The 15,711-nt window shown below is 43.3% G+C and overlaps 1 long non-coding RNA gene across 1 annotated transcript; it reads left to right on the top strand.

Moving 5' to 3' along the window:
* Positions 1-11,540: 11,540 nt before the first annotated feature.
* LOC127590745 (uncharacterized) lies at positions 11,541-12,590 on the top strand. The gene is made up of 3 exons (XR_007959756.1): positions 11,541-11,767; positions 12,217-12,273; positions 12,346-12,590. It is a non-coding gene; the product is annotated as an uncharacterized LOC127590745 (long non-coding RNA).
* The last annotated feature ends 3,121 nt before the right edge of the window (positions 12,591-15,711 follow it).

Below are 15,711 nucleotides of genomic sequence, written 5' to 3'. Positions count from 1 at the left end.
GGTTTTAGCAGAGCCTCTCTAAGTTTTCGTTTCTTTGTTTTTTCTTCACTATGTTGAATCGATGTTCCTGTGGCAGTTTTTAAAAATTTTTTTATTGTAACCATTTGCCTCATGCTGCCGCATATCTGATGCATGCTGACTGTTTTTGTTCAATTGGGTCCAATTGCATGCCGACGTATGTCAAAATTCATCAAAATTAGTCTTTTACTTCCCTGTTGTTCACGTTCCCCTCTCTTTTCTGAAAAAGAACTACAGAAACAGAACCTTCTTTTTCAGAAACATCTAAGTAAATCAGCTAGACCAGGCTGCACAAAAGAAACCGGCATCGCTGTACCTTCTGATGTGTTCAGTCTCCCCAAAAATATAAAGGCAGTGAGCATTGTAATTTTCACATGCGATAGTTTGAAACCGCAAAAAGCCAAACGTCAAAGGAGCCACCACGTGGCATCCAAACAACAAATCTTAGATGATGCATTACTATACCGAATAAGTACAACGACATCCGTATGTCGGAAAGAGTAGATCAGGTGTTTAAGCACTTGAATAAAAATTCCAAAAGACAAAATCGAATACGTGGGGCAACCGAGTGTGGTAAAATTTAACTCCAAGGTGAGAGAATGAGAAAATTCCCTATACGATTCTGAAAGTGGTATATGGAAAAAACCTTAGCTAAATTGATTACAAAAAAGGTGTACGAATGAGAATTTTTGGATATTTGAGTAGACGGCAAAAAAGTATGAGCAGCGCGGCCATGTCAGGCCTAGATACCAGTCAATGAGATGAGATCCTCTGACAGGTCCACTCTGGCTGCCACACCCTTCAGGACCTACCATAATTGAGGAGGAGGGAACATTAAATAAATTGCCTTGTGTTTCACCCAACCAGGCCATGCGATAAATTTCAATCTCTAGTTTGTCAAAAGCATTTTGCAGTGGGAAGGACCGATCAGCGGATGGTAAGGTCATATGGAGGAAGTCTAAGGAGACCAAAGCCGATACTGTTGGAAGACAGAGTGCAGTGGTGGGTCATCGGCTGACTTTAGCAACAGTCAGCCTTGCATCAGCAGGCATTGGGAGCAAGTGTGGTCCAGCAGGTCCAAGTTCATGACAGTCTTTCAGTGAGGCCAGCAGTGATCCCTATTGTTGGGGATTCAGGTACCCATGGAGCAGATGGGTATTGTCCATGTGGGGGTGCCGTATCCTGTCGTTGTTGTTGGTTTTGCGGAGGAGGAGTCAGAGCTTGTTGATCATAGCCTGATTGATGAACAGGTGGGTGCCGGCGGTGCGGGCATTTCCTTGTCCAATGATTCACATCACCACAAATGAAACAGCCAGCTTGGCTCCCGTGACTTCCTCGTCCACGCCCACCTTCCCGTCTCAGACCTCCCCCCAGCCATGCGTCTCGGCCCTGCCTTGTGGGCAGGCCGTAATGTTGAGGTGTGGCTTGGAGCTGCGGTGTGGGTGTGATCAGCCGTGGTGGAGCCTGTTGAGAGACACTGATTGACATTTGATTAGATCTCCCAAGTTTCTCTTTTTTGCATGCATTACTGGAGGCTCTCTTAGCCTCTTGTATTTGTGAATTCAAAAAGTCGTTTTGTAGCTTGGATGTTTTCTCAGTCTCTTCCTCGGCTCTCATTCGAGATTGTTGCACATAATATAGGAAATGAGTTCGCAAATTCACGTCATCTGAAGTGGGGAGAGTGGGAGAGTTAGTCATCATTTTCTGCACATCAGACGGACAACCCCCCAGCACTGCTTGCCTGAACAAAGCCTGATTCAATGGATGACTATGGGGTCCTGTCCTGTGACAGTCACCCAAGCATCCATACAATTAACCAAATAAGTCATTGGGTGTACCTCAGATAGCAATTCAAACACCAATTGTTGTGAAGGACCCAATGTTGTTGGATAAATGGAACTCAGCACGTCTGATTGTCTATCATTCAACCTAGTCAATTTGCAAGAGGCTATTCCCTCTAATAGGTCCATAATCTCTTTGGGTAAATACTTACTCTTAAGCCAGTCTATTGCCCACAACTGTATGTCATAGTCAATTTTAGGCAAATCCAGCAATATTTGCCTCGTCAATTCAGTCTCCTTTCTGGTGTAGTCAAAAGTGCCATGCTTTGCAAATCGTGTTTTATTTCTTTTGCGGGCAGGGCTAGGGTGCATGATGATGGTGGTCTTTGCTCTTCCTGTTTCGACAATGTCCTTATCCTCTGACTCCAGCTGATAACTTCCTTCCTGGTTGATTATCGGAAGTTGCGGATATACATTTCCACGGTCTTCACTCACATCATACGGTGGGGGATTCTTAACAGGGGACACATGTGAAAAAGGCACGTTTGCTTTTTCCATTAGGTTCTTAGCTTCTTCCATATTTTTCTGCACTTCAGCTTTAATTTTCTCTTTTCTCTGTTGGAACTCTCGGTTCAATTTGAGTCCCTCTTCGTCAAATATTTTTAACAATCCCAATTCCCATTCTCTTTTTTCCTTCCTCTTTTCTCCTCTTTTTCCTTTTTTATGTCCTGCCTTGTATGCTGATACTAGTACACGTATAGTCTCAACTACTTCCCTGTTACAAGTCCCTTCCACCGGCCAAGGCCTCTCGATGTCAGGCCATCTTTTATTCCATTTTTTTTTTTGGATATTTCTTTAACCCCCTTAATGAGCGGGTAGTTTCTCCGCACTACCTCGATGGGGGTGGTCACCATAGGACTAGCATAGTTCCTTTCCCCCCTTTTTTTTTTGATTGCAGATAACAATATCAATTAAACAATGCACATACGATTTTGCCAACCTCAGATGGACCCCTTAAGACCGGCTGTCTCAATTGATATTGATCCGGTGTATTCCGTCCGCGCTATTTCTGTACCCGCACTCAACTTATGTTGGAGATGACACCTTGTTTGAAAAACAATTGTTCACAAGTTTATGATGATCAGTCTGTAGTCAGTCTGCTATGCAATCCCTGTTCTCAGGTTTTTTTTTTTAATGTAAACAGAAAATCAGAAGTATTGAGGAGAGCCCCAGAGAGCAATATCAATAATTGGTTTTTAATTTTATCATTCTGTCTTTAATTTAAATTAACAAGTCGGGCTTTTCTGCAACTCCAATTTCTCATTGCTCCCAGAGGGTCTCGGGGGCGCCAGCTGACCCTCGTATTATTTATGAGGGTCCACAATCTTTCTTGAGATGCATACATGCACATCTATATTAGTGTCGTTAGGTAGCATTCCCGTGCTTCTTGTTTCTTGTTAGACAGCTGTGGCACATTCATTCTCCTGGGTTTCAGTTACCTCAGGACCTCCACAGTTGGTCGTGCATTCTTTTGCTCCTTCAGCATGCCGTCCCCCATCATCCTGTCACATTTTCTCGCTACCAGCAAGGTCGGCCCCAAAATGGGCACAACTCCGGCCCCACGCCCCGCCCCCACGTCACCCACACGGGGAGTGCCTAGCCTTGAAACACGGTGGGCAGGTACAGGTTGGCCAGTCCCTGTCCCGCCCCCAAAGCCAGATTCCCCTCCCCGAGCGGGCACCGCAGGCGGGCACGCGCCCCAGAGCACCGAGAAGCACACTATCCTATCCATTCCATTCGTTTCTTCTACAAGCACGCTCACTCACTCGCACTCAAGAGCACACACACACTTACTCACGATCGCGCACACGCGCACACACGCACGCTCACCTACACACACCCATGGGTACACTCACACACACACACAGGGATCCCACACGTCTCTGCACGCACAGACACTTACAAACAAAGAAGACAGACACTCACAAAGAAGACAGAGCAGGATTCGAATCCATTCCACGTTTTGCTGTTTGCCAACTGCGGCTATGCAGTTTGTTGTTTAACAGTGCAGATATGCACTGACAAATACGCACGTCATACTTAACTTTCGTTTCGTTTCGTTTCTAATAGCGCTTCATATTTTCCCCTTTATTTTTTCTGCAGAATTTAACTTAAGTGTGCACACAAAATACTTTTTCCCCAGGTATACCAATCCTTGCATTCCAGAGGCCTCATTGCCACGTTTTCCCTTTTTCACACAGGGATTTTCTCTACACACACAAGCCGTCCAGCACCTATTTCCCAAACGCGGTCTGTACAGGCTCAAATTTATCAAACTTTGACAGATGTGTATGCTGTTATGACACGTCCCCATAGAGGAATCGAACCGCAAGCAGATCGTATCAGCTCAATCAATATTCGAAAACCGCCAGTCCCTCGTTTTACCTGGGGGCCTCTTACACCAGCATTTAAATTGACAAGCCTTATAACTCACATACACCTCTAATTCGATCAGTGCCCAAACGACGTGGCTTCGCGCGCATCATTCTCTTCGGCCCACATGTCTGTGGCTGGCCGTATATTTCCTCGGCCCACATATCCGTGGCTGGCCGTCTATTTCTTCGGCCCACATATCCGTGGCTGGCCGTATATTTCCTCGGCCCACATATCCGTGGCTGGCCGTCTCTCACACTTCACGGTACGGATGCCAAGGTTGCGCTCGTTCCAATTAGCCAAACGCGGTCGACGCAACCTCCCTTTTGCGCTGGACTTTGGCAGAGACTAGGCTCCCACCGGACATCTCCGTGTGGGTTCACCCATCTCTTGTCGCAGCATAGTTCAATCGTACCCGTGTTTCCGCCACAATCACACAGCTAAAATTTCGATCCTCCGCGGGACCACTGAAACGACTAATTTCCACGTCCACGTTTTATGGGACTTCCTACTATTTTCTTCTCGTTTATCATTCACACCAGACATGTCATGCATACAATTCCCAAAACGTTTTGTTACTGTTCCCTTTTTATTTATTGTTTTTTATTTATTTTTCCTGTTTTTATTTATTGTTTTTTATTTATTTTTCCTGTTTTTTATTTTTTACTTTTCTTTCGCTGTCTCTATTTGGGGCCACTCCCCCTTCAATAGTCGCATTATGACGGCTTTTGGCTAGGAGAGACAACTTTCCCTGGAGGCCGCCGTCGCCCCATCAGATCCGTTTAACTGTCCTCCGTGCGGGGGACAACGCTCCCTCCCCCCCTTTCCAAGAGCGAGCATGCTGCGGCGACTTTGAGTGCAAGCAACTCACCTCACAACAGGTCGTCGGCTGGCCGCTGGATGCTCGCGGAGAGAGCGGACGGGACGGTCCCCTGGAGAACACGAACCCTGTTCGTGACGCCAAAAATGTGGTATATGGTGTTTGCTGCTTCGCTGGTCTTCAAAAAACACTCAGTGATCGGTGGCTGTTTCCCGACGAATGAGCACTTCAGGGACCACGGCTGATTGGGAAAAGATTTTATTCTACCGATGTCAGAGTGGAATCGATTCTGGCTCCTGTGAGTCTCAGATTTTATCAGGAAGCCCCGAAGAAACACATTCATGAGATTATATAGAGACAATATGATAATGAGAGGCGGGGAGGTACGCCTCTCATGCAAATCCCGAAATGAAGAAAGTAACATGTCATCTGACCCGGTGTGGCCGGAGGAGACCAAAGGTTATGAGAGCCAGCTCTTCAAAAACATGTCCCGTGGAGGGGGCCCCAGAAGTGGTGGGGCCGAGGGCACCAAAGGTTATTCAAAGGTCAAAGATTCACACTAGGTGGTGGAGACAGGAAAACCCTCGGGGGCTGCTAATCAACCAAGTGAAATAGGATCCAGACTTCACACTACATTCTTTGGTTTAAGTACAAGCAGATGTTCAGGACAGAGACTAGTGTCAATGGTTCTCATAGCAAGATGAAATTCATCAACAATGTTCTACTACTACTTCTAGCGGAATAATTCCTTAACAGTGATGGACGGCAACAGCCACAATACCTTATTATAGGATTGCACACATTGCTGAAACTGAATTCTCCCTGACCTGCAAATATAGAATAGAATCGTGTCACTGACGCCAGGTGGACATTCTAAGGCCACCTACAGGAATAGAGAGGGAATTCCAAATTACACTTCACCAGCAACAAAAGTCCCTGAGGGGCAAGTAGGCTCCCCACTGCCTGCTCTTCTCGTCGAGAAAATTATGTCGATGGCATCGAGAGACTAGCCAACCAATTCCATGTTTGTTTTTAGGATGAAGATACGACAGGAGGCTAGGAAAAGTCAGACAAAGACAGCACATTGACTGAGTGGCGAGCACGGAAAGGGGTGGGGGAAGGAGCAGAAAGCAAAAGTGTTCGCCTTCGTCGAGAGCAAAGCAAGGAAGTAGTGTGTACATTGAATACACTTCATCTTTAGCATAATCTTCATTGTAAACAAATAAGCAAACAGGGAATGGTATTTCAACAAAAATTGTAAAATTTTGTTGATAAAATTTATGGTTTTAAGGCTTTAAAATCTCTAAAACCCATTAGCCTCCGGGGGATTTGCCCCCTGGATACCCATCCGGGGTGTTGCCCCTGCACCCACCTGGAGGTCTGCAGTCCCCAGAACCCGGTCTGATTTTCAGATTTTTTTCATCACGAGCCACTCTGATCCTTGTGAACACGAAAAACTGTTTTTTACAACAGCCAACTGACTGACATCCCTCCCGGCTGATAGAAACGTGTGGCAATGATGCAAATCCAGAAATGTTCAAATGTTATTTATTTATTATTTATTTATTCTACACATTTTTACAGCATTGGAAAACGTTAAGAATGTTCGTTGCAAAGTTGTCCTCTTACAGAGATCATATTATGACAAAAAATATATATTTCCCTTCGCCATCTTTTTCAATGTTCAAACATTTTTTCTGTGTTTCAATTATTTCTCGAGTCCAAGGCATTTTAGAAAAACCTCATAGAATGTCAATGAAGAAAAAAATAATACAGTATGGAGGCTGAAATAATGAAAATGCAGCCATTTTCTTACTCAGTGTGGAAGTTGGGCCTTTTTATTGCAACATAAATCTAAGCTTGGTCAACTCAGGAAAATCAAACTTTCAATTTTTGTGACGGGCAATGGGTCGACACGTAAGTCACTAGATTAGTCTTCTGCCATCTAGTGGAAAAACATTTCATTGGTTACTGGCTGCAGGGTGCTGGAAAATTTGTTAGCCAGTAACCAAAGAAATGTTTTTCCACTAGATGGCAGATGAACAAATCTCTTCATTTCGTGGGTAAATTATGATAAAAGTATGTTTCACAACTGATGAAAATATTTTAAAAATTGAATAGAATTGTTTACAGACAATGGGTGCGGTGGTCACGAGTGCAAAGAAGCAAGGGATTCACAACATAAGAAAAAGGCGGTACCAAAACTCATGGTGAGGCATCAGGACTTTCGTTCCTCCTAAACCGACTTTTACCTTTTATCAACTGGTGCCTTACTATGTCTGTGCATCTCTACAAGGTCTCCAGAAGGTAATGTTCCAATTGTAAGTGATGATTGCTTCACGCATGCCAAGTTATACTGCAGGAATGGGAAAGTTATACAGAATGACTAAACATGGCCAGAATACACACTTCATTCCCCCTCTCGGCCTCGAAAGTGTCCGACACCTGAAATTATTTAAATGAAGGTATCAGCGGCATCATCGTTGCAGGCAGCTGGCACAACATCAAGCAAGGGTTGTGTGAAAAGATTGGATGTTATCATCTTATTAATAGAACAAGAAACAAAAGCACGCAACAATGACCACATGTTGATTATTAAGGGTTGTCCCTGTCCATGTTGTGTCAGGGCGGGATCATGGAGGAATCCAAAAAAGTGTTGCAAGTCTGAGCGGGAATGTCATCGTGAGACTTGTTTATCCTACGTTTGCTCATATCGTCACATAGAACCTTCCTGTCGAATTTTATTCAATGGAGTCATGTTGTTTGTGTAAACGTTGTTATACTCAGGGGCTGGAAAGAAGGAGGTTATCATCAGATTAAAAATTACTCAGGAAAAGAATATCGGAAAAGATGGTTAAAAATCATCTACGACATTTTGATATTGAAATGAAAACATGTCTCGATTAGCCGAGTCGTTTTCTACATCGGAATCACTGCCATCCAAAAGTAACAGCAGAGGGTACATTCCATCCACTTGAGATGTCGTGGGCGCACCAACCTTAGTAATAAATTGGATATAAAGAGCTGCCATACAGGAAACACAGCAACATCCACACAATGTCATGACAGCTGAAAAAAAATGTCAGCGAGATTAAGACATAACACACCAATTCTTTAACGTGACAAAGGTCTTACCCCACTACTCTGATGACAAGGGCGTGTTCACGCCAGAATGATCCGGTTCAGCGTGCGTAGCCCTCAGGGTGCATTTGAACAGCACTACTCACCAAATATTGCACATGCTCCACTGGCCTCAGCCAAGAGCATATTGACTGCTATGCGGTCCTGTAACACCATCAGAGAGGTGACTGTCAATTGTTTTGCTTCTGATAGCCAAAAAGGCTTCCTCAGTATAATTTGCAAGCTTCTGTACACTGCAGTGGAGGTAATTGATCCCGTCAACACATTTATTCGTGGATCCTCACCGTGCAGCAACCTGGTGAACCAATTTGCCCCAGGGTTCTGTCCTGGGTCCCCTACTTTTCATCATCTACCTTCTTCCTCTTGGCAATATTTCTTTGCAGTTTTGGCATACACTTTCACTGCTTCGTGGATGACGCCCAGCTCTACCTCTCCAGCAAACCCGACGCCTCCGTCCCAACCTCATCCCACTCTCACTGTCTCTCAAAATCAAATCTTGGTTCACCCATAATTTCCTCAAACTAAACAGCAATACAACAGAACTCCTCCTCGTCTGTACCAAATCTACTCTACACAAAGCCAACAATTTTTCCCTCAAAATTGATAATTCCACTGTATCTCCTTCCCCCAAGGTGAAGCTGGGTGTCATCCTTAACAGCTCACTATCCTTTCACTTCTACATCAATAAAATTACCCGGTCTGCTCATTTCCACCTTCGTAATATCAACCGTCTCCGTCCCTCACTCACTCCTCACACCACTGCTATCCTTGTCTCGTCACCTCCCGTATCGACTACTGCAATTCACTTCTCTTCGGTGTCAATCAAAAATTCCACCATAAACTTCAACTTGTTCAGAATTCAGCAGTCCGGATCATCACGAGAACCCCCTCCTTCAATCATATCACCCCCATCCTCCGACAGCTCCACTGGCTCCCTGTCAAATTTAGAATTAATTACAAATTACTTCTCTATACATTCAAAGCCATCCATAATCTTGCCCCCACCCCCTATCTGTCAGATCTTCAAATTTCCATTCCCTCTCGCTCACTCAGGTCCTCATCGTCCCTCCACCTTTCTCTACCCTTTGCGAATCTCAGTACAATGGGGTGCAGAGCCAATCAGAATCTACCAACATACAATCATGTCTAACCTATTATTAAACAACATAATGCAATTTAGGTAATCTTATCATCAAATAATATGATGCTCAAACAAACAATGTTAATTGAGAATATAACATAAGCTGACACAGTAAAGGATTTGTAAACTGAGTGCACGGGTTTCAAAATCAGCCTTACTCTCTATTCGAAAAAAACACCTTACGTGGGATTTTCCATCTTATCTTGTGACATTTGACGGGGTTTAATTTCGTTTCCGGAACAGTAAGAAAACAATGTATTTTTTTAAAGTAGAGAACAACTCGTTATTTCACCTTTCTTTTAATTTGCAAACACCAACATTGAAATACAGCTTGATATTCTATGTCTGTAACGTAAAGAAAAAGTCTATCACAGGTTGACATTCATTTTTAAACTGAAATAGAATTTGGCACAAAACACAAATGGAAATAAGGGTTTCTATTTCGATTCCCGGAAGTTGTCACCGACAGCATTCCTCCTACTGACCAGAAGAGGGCGACAACGTAACGCCTGAAGACGATATTGTGACCTGTTCTGTCATGCTCCATTTCTATCCTGAATTCCACACACGAGCTACAGGTGCAGAAAATTCTCTTATAGAAATAAAGAAGAATGAAACAAACAAACAAAAACATGAAAAGTAGTCCAAAAATGAATGAAAATCAGAAATTGCTGTTGAATTCTGGTTGAAATAATAATCATACCTCTACCTCTACGGCTACGAGTAATAATAACAAATATTCTCAGCATTCCTGCTTGGGCAACAAAATAAACTTGAGTCACAAATGCTCCACAACCAAAATAAAACAAAAAAAACCACTTTCCTTGTTTTTTGGTGACAATATTCATTCATTCATTCATTCATCTTCCGAGCCGCTTGATCCTCACTAGGGTCGCGGGGGGTGCTGGAGCCTATCCCAGCTGTCCTCGGGCAGCAGGCGGGGGACACCCTGAATCGGTTGCCAGCCAATCACAGGGCACACAGAGACGAACAACCATTCATGCTCACACTCACACCTAGGGACAATTTAGAGTGTTCAATCAGCCTGCCACGCATGTTTTTGGAATGTGGGAGGAAACCGGAGCACCCGGAGAAAACCCACGCAGGCCCGGGGAGAACATGCAAACTCCACACAGGGAGGCCGGAGCTGGAATCGAACCCGGTACCTCTGCACTGTGAAGCCGACGTGCTAACCACTGGACTACCGGGCCGCCCCTGGTGACAATATGTGTTTACAAATTTACAAATACTGTACAACGGCCTATGGATGTGTGGCATCAGTCATGTCTTCACAGAAATAAAATCACAGGAGCTGACGAAGGTTGTGGTGACAGCAGTTTCTTCCCATTATGCTGACAGCAAAATGGGGATGAGTGTCATTGACGAGAGCAAATTGCATTCTTTCGATTGAAAGATGGTACAGCGTAAACATGAGCCATTTCCACAAGGAACGTTAAAAATTTGACCAAAACATGTAAAACATTCATTTGACGAATTAAGAGCACCAAATTAACTCAACACACACAAAATAACTTCTTGAGGCTTGCTACATCCATCCTTCCATTTTCCGATCTGCTGATCCTCACAATTCATGGGGGGTGCTGGAGCCTATGCCAGCCATCTTTGGGCAGTAGGTGGGGTACACCCTGAACTGGGTGACAGACAATCTCACGACAGACACGACAACCATTCGTGCTCCAACTTGCAGCAAGGGACAATTTTTGAGTGTTCAATCAGCCTGCCATGCATGTTTTTGGAATGTGATTCAAGTGATGAGCTCATCAGCAAGCTCTGTCGAGGCCTAAACAATTAAATCAGGTGTGTTGGAGAAGGGAGGCACCTAAAACAGGCAGGATGTGGCTCTCAAGGAACCGGATCTACACATCTACCCCTGCCCTAGACCTGGTCTGGTTGCGGGAAAACAAAAATTAATTAATTTATTCATCTATTTTTTTTTAATGAGGTGAAATTGTTGTCCATCACTACTAGTGGTGCAAAATCCACCAGGATCACGCCGCAGAAGTAGTAGAAAGGGGGTATCGTGGAGGAGGGGAGTATGTGGAAAGTGGATTGGAACATTAGCAACTAGCAACGATGGAGAAAAGGAAACAACTAACTAAAAAGGATTGTTTTTTCGGCATAAAAGCGTCCTCGAAACAAAACAACAAAGGAGATGGTGTTTGTGTGGAAGAGAAGATGACGCCCACAAATCGTCTCCCCGGCGACTTCCAGCGATGACTGCAAAGAGGCTGCATTGCTTCGCATGGCCGACGCCAGGCACACGTCAACGATTCGCTGGAATCGTCTCGTAATGACGACGGCGAAAACGATGAATTGGAGAGCGATTTGATCCCGATCTGTCGGACAAATACGTGCCTTCGGACATAACGGAAAGCAGCTGAGAGTTCTCGCCAGAGCCGCTGGAACGAGGAGGTAACTGCTGACTTGCTTGCAAGTTCCCATTCAAAATGTCATCACTTCTTATGCTTCATCTGTCACTTTTATGCACCGCTAAATTCCACGCTATACTATAAAGTTGCCAGTAACACTAATCATTTATGTACGGTTGATGCATCTCGTAGATGTGGATGAAAATATGCGCCGTAAATGTGCTGACTTGCGTGTCGCCATAACTTTAAAACAAAACAAAACAAAAATAAAAACAGGACATATTTGGTCTGCTCAGCTCTGCAAAAACCACTCGTGTTAAATTCATATTCAATTTCATTTCAAATTGGATGCTGAGCAACGTGGAATGAATGGTGTAAATAGCAGTGTGCGAGCATGTATGTGTGTGAGAGATGTTGATATGTAAGTGGAAAGCAACAATAAAAAACTGGAAAAATAAGTGTGGTAATTGTACATACTTCTATACAATACAGATTGTCCGACCAGAAGCCAGAAGATGACAACTCCTTGCTTTGGTGGTGGAAAGAAAGGTAAATAAAATTGTTGTACATCACTCTGCAGCAAGATATATTTGCAACTTTTTATGTTTCTATAATTTATAGATCGTGCATCTGGACGTGGTGGGGTGAATCGATGTGGTGACAAACTGGATGGAAGGCAAAAACCATCCTCTCCACACCTGCACTTTCGTTCATTGTTCAATTTGCACTTTTGTTCATAGTTCAATAGTTTTGTTGTGTGCAAATAAATTATTTTGCTACAAAAACATTATTTGGGATGTTCTTTTGTAGGAGGAACACATTATTGAGGTATTTGAGCTGTCACAAAAGCAAAAAATAGTGTAAAACTTGAAATGATGCTATGCTTTTACAAAAAGCTAATTTTCTCTGGATTTCTGCAGAAACGCTGCCTTTTCCATTAAACTTAGCAGTTTTCTAATGCTGATTGCCAACGAACGGAGAAAGATGGAAACAAACTTTTTTTCTGATGAAAGAAGAGAGTCTCACCTTTCTTTTGACAGGTTGTATGTATATATATCCATAAAGTAGCATAGCTGCCAACTCTTATGGAATGAACAGTAGAAGGTAGCGACGTTAGCCGAAAGCTAACTCGATAACCTAGCAACGTTGAACAGAAGCTAGCGACGTTAGTTTTTGGCTCGAGGCAAACGAGCTGATGATTTTGTCAAAGCATAGCTGCCAACTCTTGTGGAATGAACAGTAGAAGGTTGCGACGTTAGCCGAAAGCTAACTGGAGAAGCTAGCAACGTTGAATAGGAGAAGCTACCGATAGCTCATAGATTAGTTTTCGGCTTGAGGCAAACCCCGATCGATGCTAATATTATCAGCGATGAGTAATAATGGCAGTCAGATAAATTGTTCTGGAAGTACATTTCAATAGGTTGGCAGCGCTACTTTGTTGACGAATGAACGTGACACGTCCTCTTGGAAAACTGCGACTAGCCCATAGGCAGTGAACTGCTTTGTAGATTATATGCGGCATAATTAGATGCCAATTATTTTAGTCTCATGACGCGTATTAAATTTATCCTTTAGAGGAACACAACTGGGGGGAGCTATGTAATGGAACTGGAGGGCCTGAAAAGATGCTGAATGATTGGGTACAAAGTTTGAAGTGCCATTTGTACGAGTGATATTGTTTGGTCCCAGTGGCCCTTGTACATTCCATCCTGTAGACTTGGGCCCCCTGTCTCCTTATCTTAAGTCAACAGTCTCAAATTTGGGCCTTAAACTGGACAGTGATTTCAAACTCGGTCGGCAAATTGGTGCAGTTGTTAAATCCAGCTTCTTTCACCTTAGACAGCTGGCCAAAATAAAACCTCTCCTCTCACATGAACACTTTGAGACAGTAATTCATGCCTTTGTCACATCCCGACTCAATTACTGCAATGCCCTTTACTTTGGAGTCAGCCAGTCCTCCATTAAGCGCCTTCAGCTGGTCCAGAATGCCGCTGCCCGCCTCTTGACTGGTACTCGTAAGAGGGAGCACATAACTCTTACTTTGGCATCCCTACACTCGCTCCCCATACATTTGAGTTATTTACAAGAAACTCTTATTTGTTTTCAAATCTCTGAATAATCTCGCACCACCTTACTTCTCTGAGCTCATCCGCCCCTACACACCGCCTCAGGTCTGTGGACCAGACATTATTAGAAGTACCAAGGACTAAACTGAGGCTCAGAGGGGATCGAGCGTTTTCTGTTGCTGGTCCCTCTCTCTGGAATGACCTCCCACTGAACATTCGGCAAGCCTCCTCGCTGCCCATCTTGAAAACCCTCCTCAAAATTCACTTGTATTCTTTGGCATTCGACTCAGCATGACTTAGATTTGTTCTTGGTTTTACTGTTTGGTGCTTTCTACTGCCTTTATTACCGATTTGTCTTACTGTTTATTGTGCATGTTAAATTGCTCCACGTACAGCACTTTGTATGCTGCAATGGCTGTTTCAAAAAGGCTCTATAAATACTCTTGACTTGACTTGACTTGATATGCACTTTCCTCCCAGACACCGGAGGAAAAGAAGCAGAAGTGGCTGGCATGTGTGAACCACCAGCACAACATGCACGATAGTTGTTTACATCCTCCAATTACTTGAGAAAAAGCGTGGCTATTACCGTTTTTTTTTTTGTTAGATGTTGCCTGCTAGTTAACCCTAAAAAATAGAAATATTGTCATACCTTGTAAATTCATTTAAAGGTACTGAAGGCAATGTCGCAGCGGTGGAACTCCTGACAAAGACCATGTTTGTCCACAATGTAATGACGATGTCTCACCTCGGACAGACCAATGGCGTGGAAGCTTTTCACAGTGTGGTGAATCACTTTGCCCCAAAGATGTACCACTTCTCGTACCAAGGAATGAAAAGCAGGTGTGTTAAAGAAAACTGATATGCATGAAATGTAGACTATATTGAAATGTAGAACTTTGAGATATAAAGTTATTTCATTAGGTCAATTATGGAGTTTGTGGAAGCAATAGCCACTAATATAGACAACAAAGGATTTACTGTTGGGGTTTTCCTAGATCTAAAAAAAGCTTTTGACACAATAAATCACAGTATATTATTGAAAAAACTAAAAGATATGGCATTAGAGGTGTAGCTTATAAATGGATAAAAAGTTATCTAGAAAACAGCTATCAGTAAGTGCAGCTCAACAATAAAAAAACGAATCAGCTGAAAGTCACTCATGGAGTTCCTTAGGTGTCAGTGCTTGGTCCAAAACTATTCATCTTATATATAAATGATATCTGCAAGGTCTCAAAACAATTTAAATGTGTCCTATTTGCCAATGATACAACGTTCTACTGTTCTGGAATAAATCTGAAACAGCTCCTGACAACCGTAGAAAATGAATTAAATTAAAATACTGGTTCGACAGAAAAAAATTGTCACTTACACCTGAAAAAATCAAACTTAATTGTTTTTGGCACATGTCCAATCAAACCTCAAGCTAAAATTTAGGTAAACTCTATTGAGATAGAAAGAGTGTATGCAACCAAGTATTTCGTATTAGTAATAGACTCAAAACTATGTTGGAAGCCACATATCGAAAACGTAATAAGAAAAATAGCCAAAACCGTAGAGATCCTCGACAAAACCAAGGAAGTGCTAAATAAGAGATCTATGTACACATTATACACGTCATTATTATGACCATATATGACCTACTGTGCGGAAAAATGGGGAAATGCCTGCAAAACAAACACACTGCCTATTCTAAAACTACAAAAAAAAGCAATTCGAATTATTAATAGATCAAAATATACGGAACCCACAAATCCATTCATTCATTCATCTTCCGTACCGCTTGATATTCACTAGGGTCGCGGGGGGTGCTGGAGCCTATCCCAGCTGTCTCCGGGCAGTAGGCGGGGGACACCCTGAATCGGTTGCCAGCCAATCGCAGGGCACACAGAGACGAACAACCATTCGCACTCACACTCAC

The sequence above is a fragment of the Hippocampus zosterae genome, chromosome 18 (assembly GCF_025434085.1).
Source record: "Hippocampus zosterae strain Florida chromosome 18, ASM2543408v3, whole genome shotgun sequence".
NCBI lineage: Eukaryota > Metazoa > Chordata > Actinopteri > Syngnathiformes > Syngnathidae > Hippocampus > Hippocampus zosterae.
Note: the sequence above shows the minus strand (reverse complement) of the source record. Positions and strands in the feature narration are given on the sequence as shown.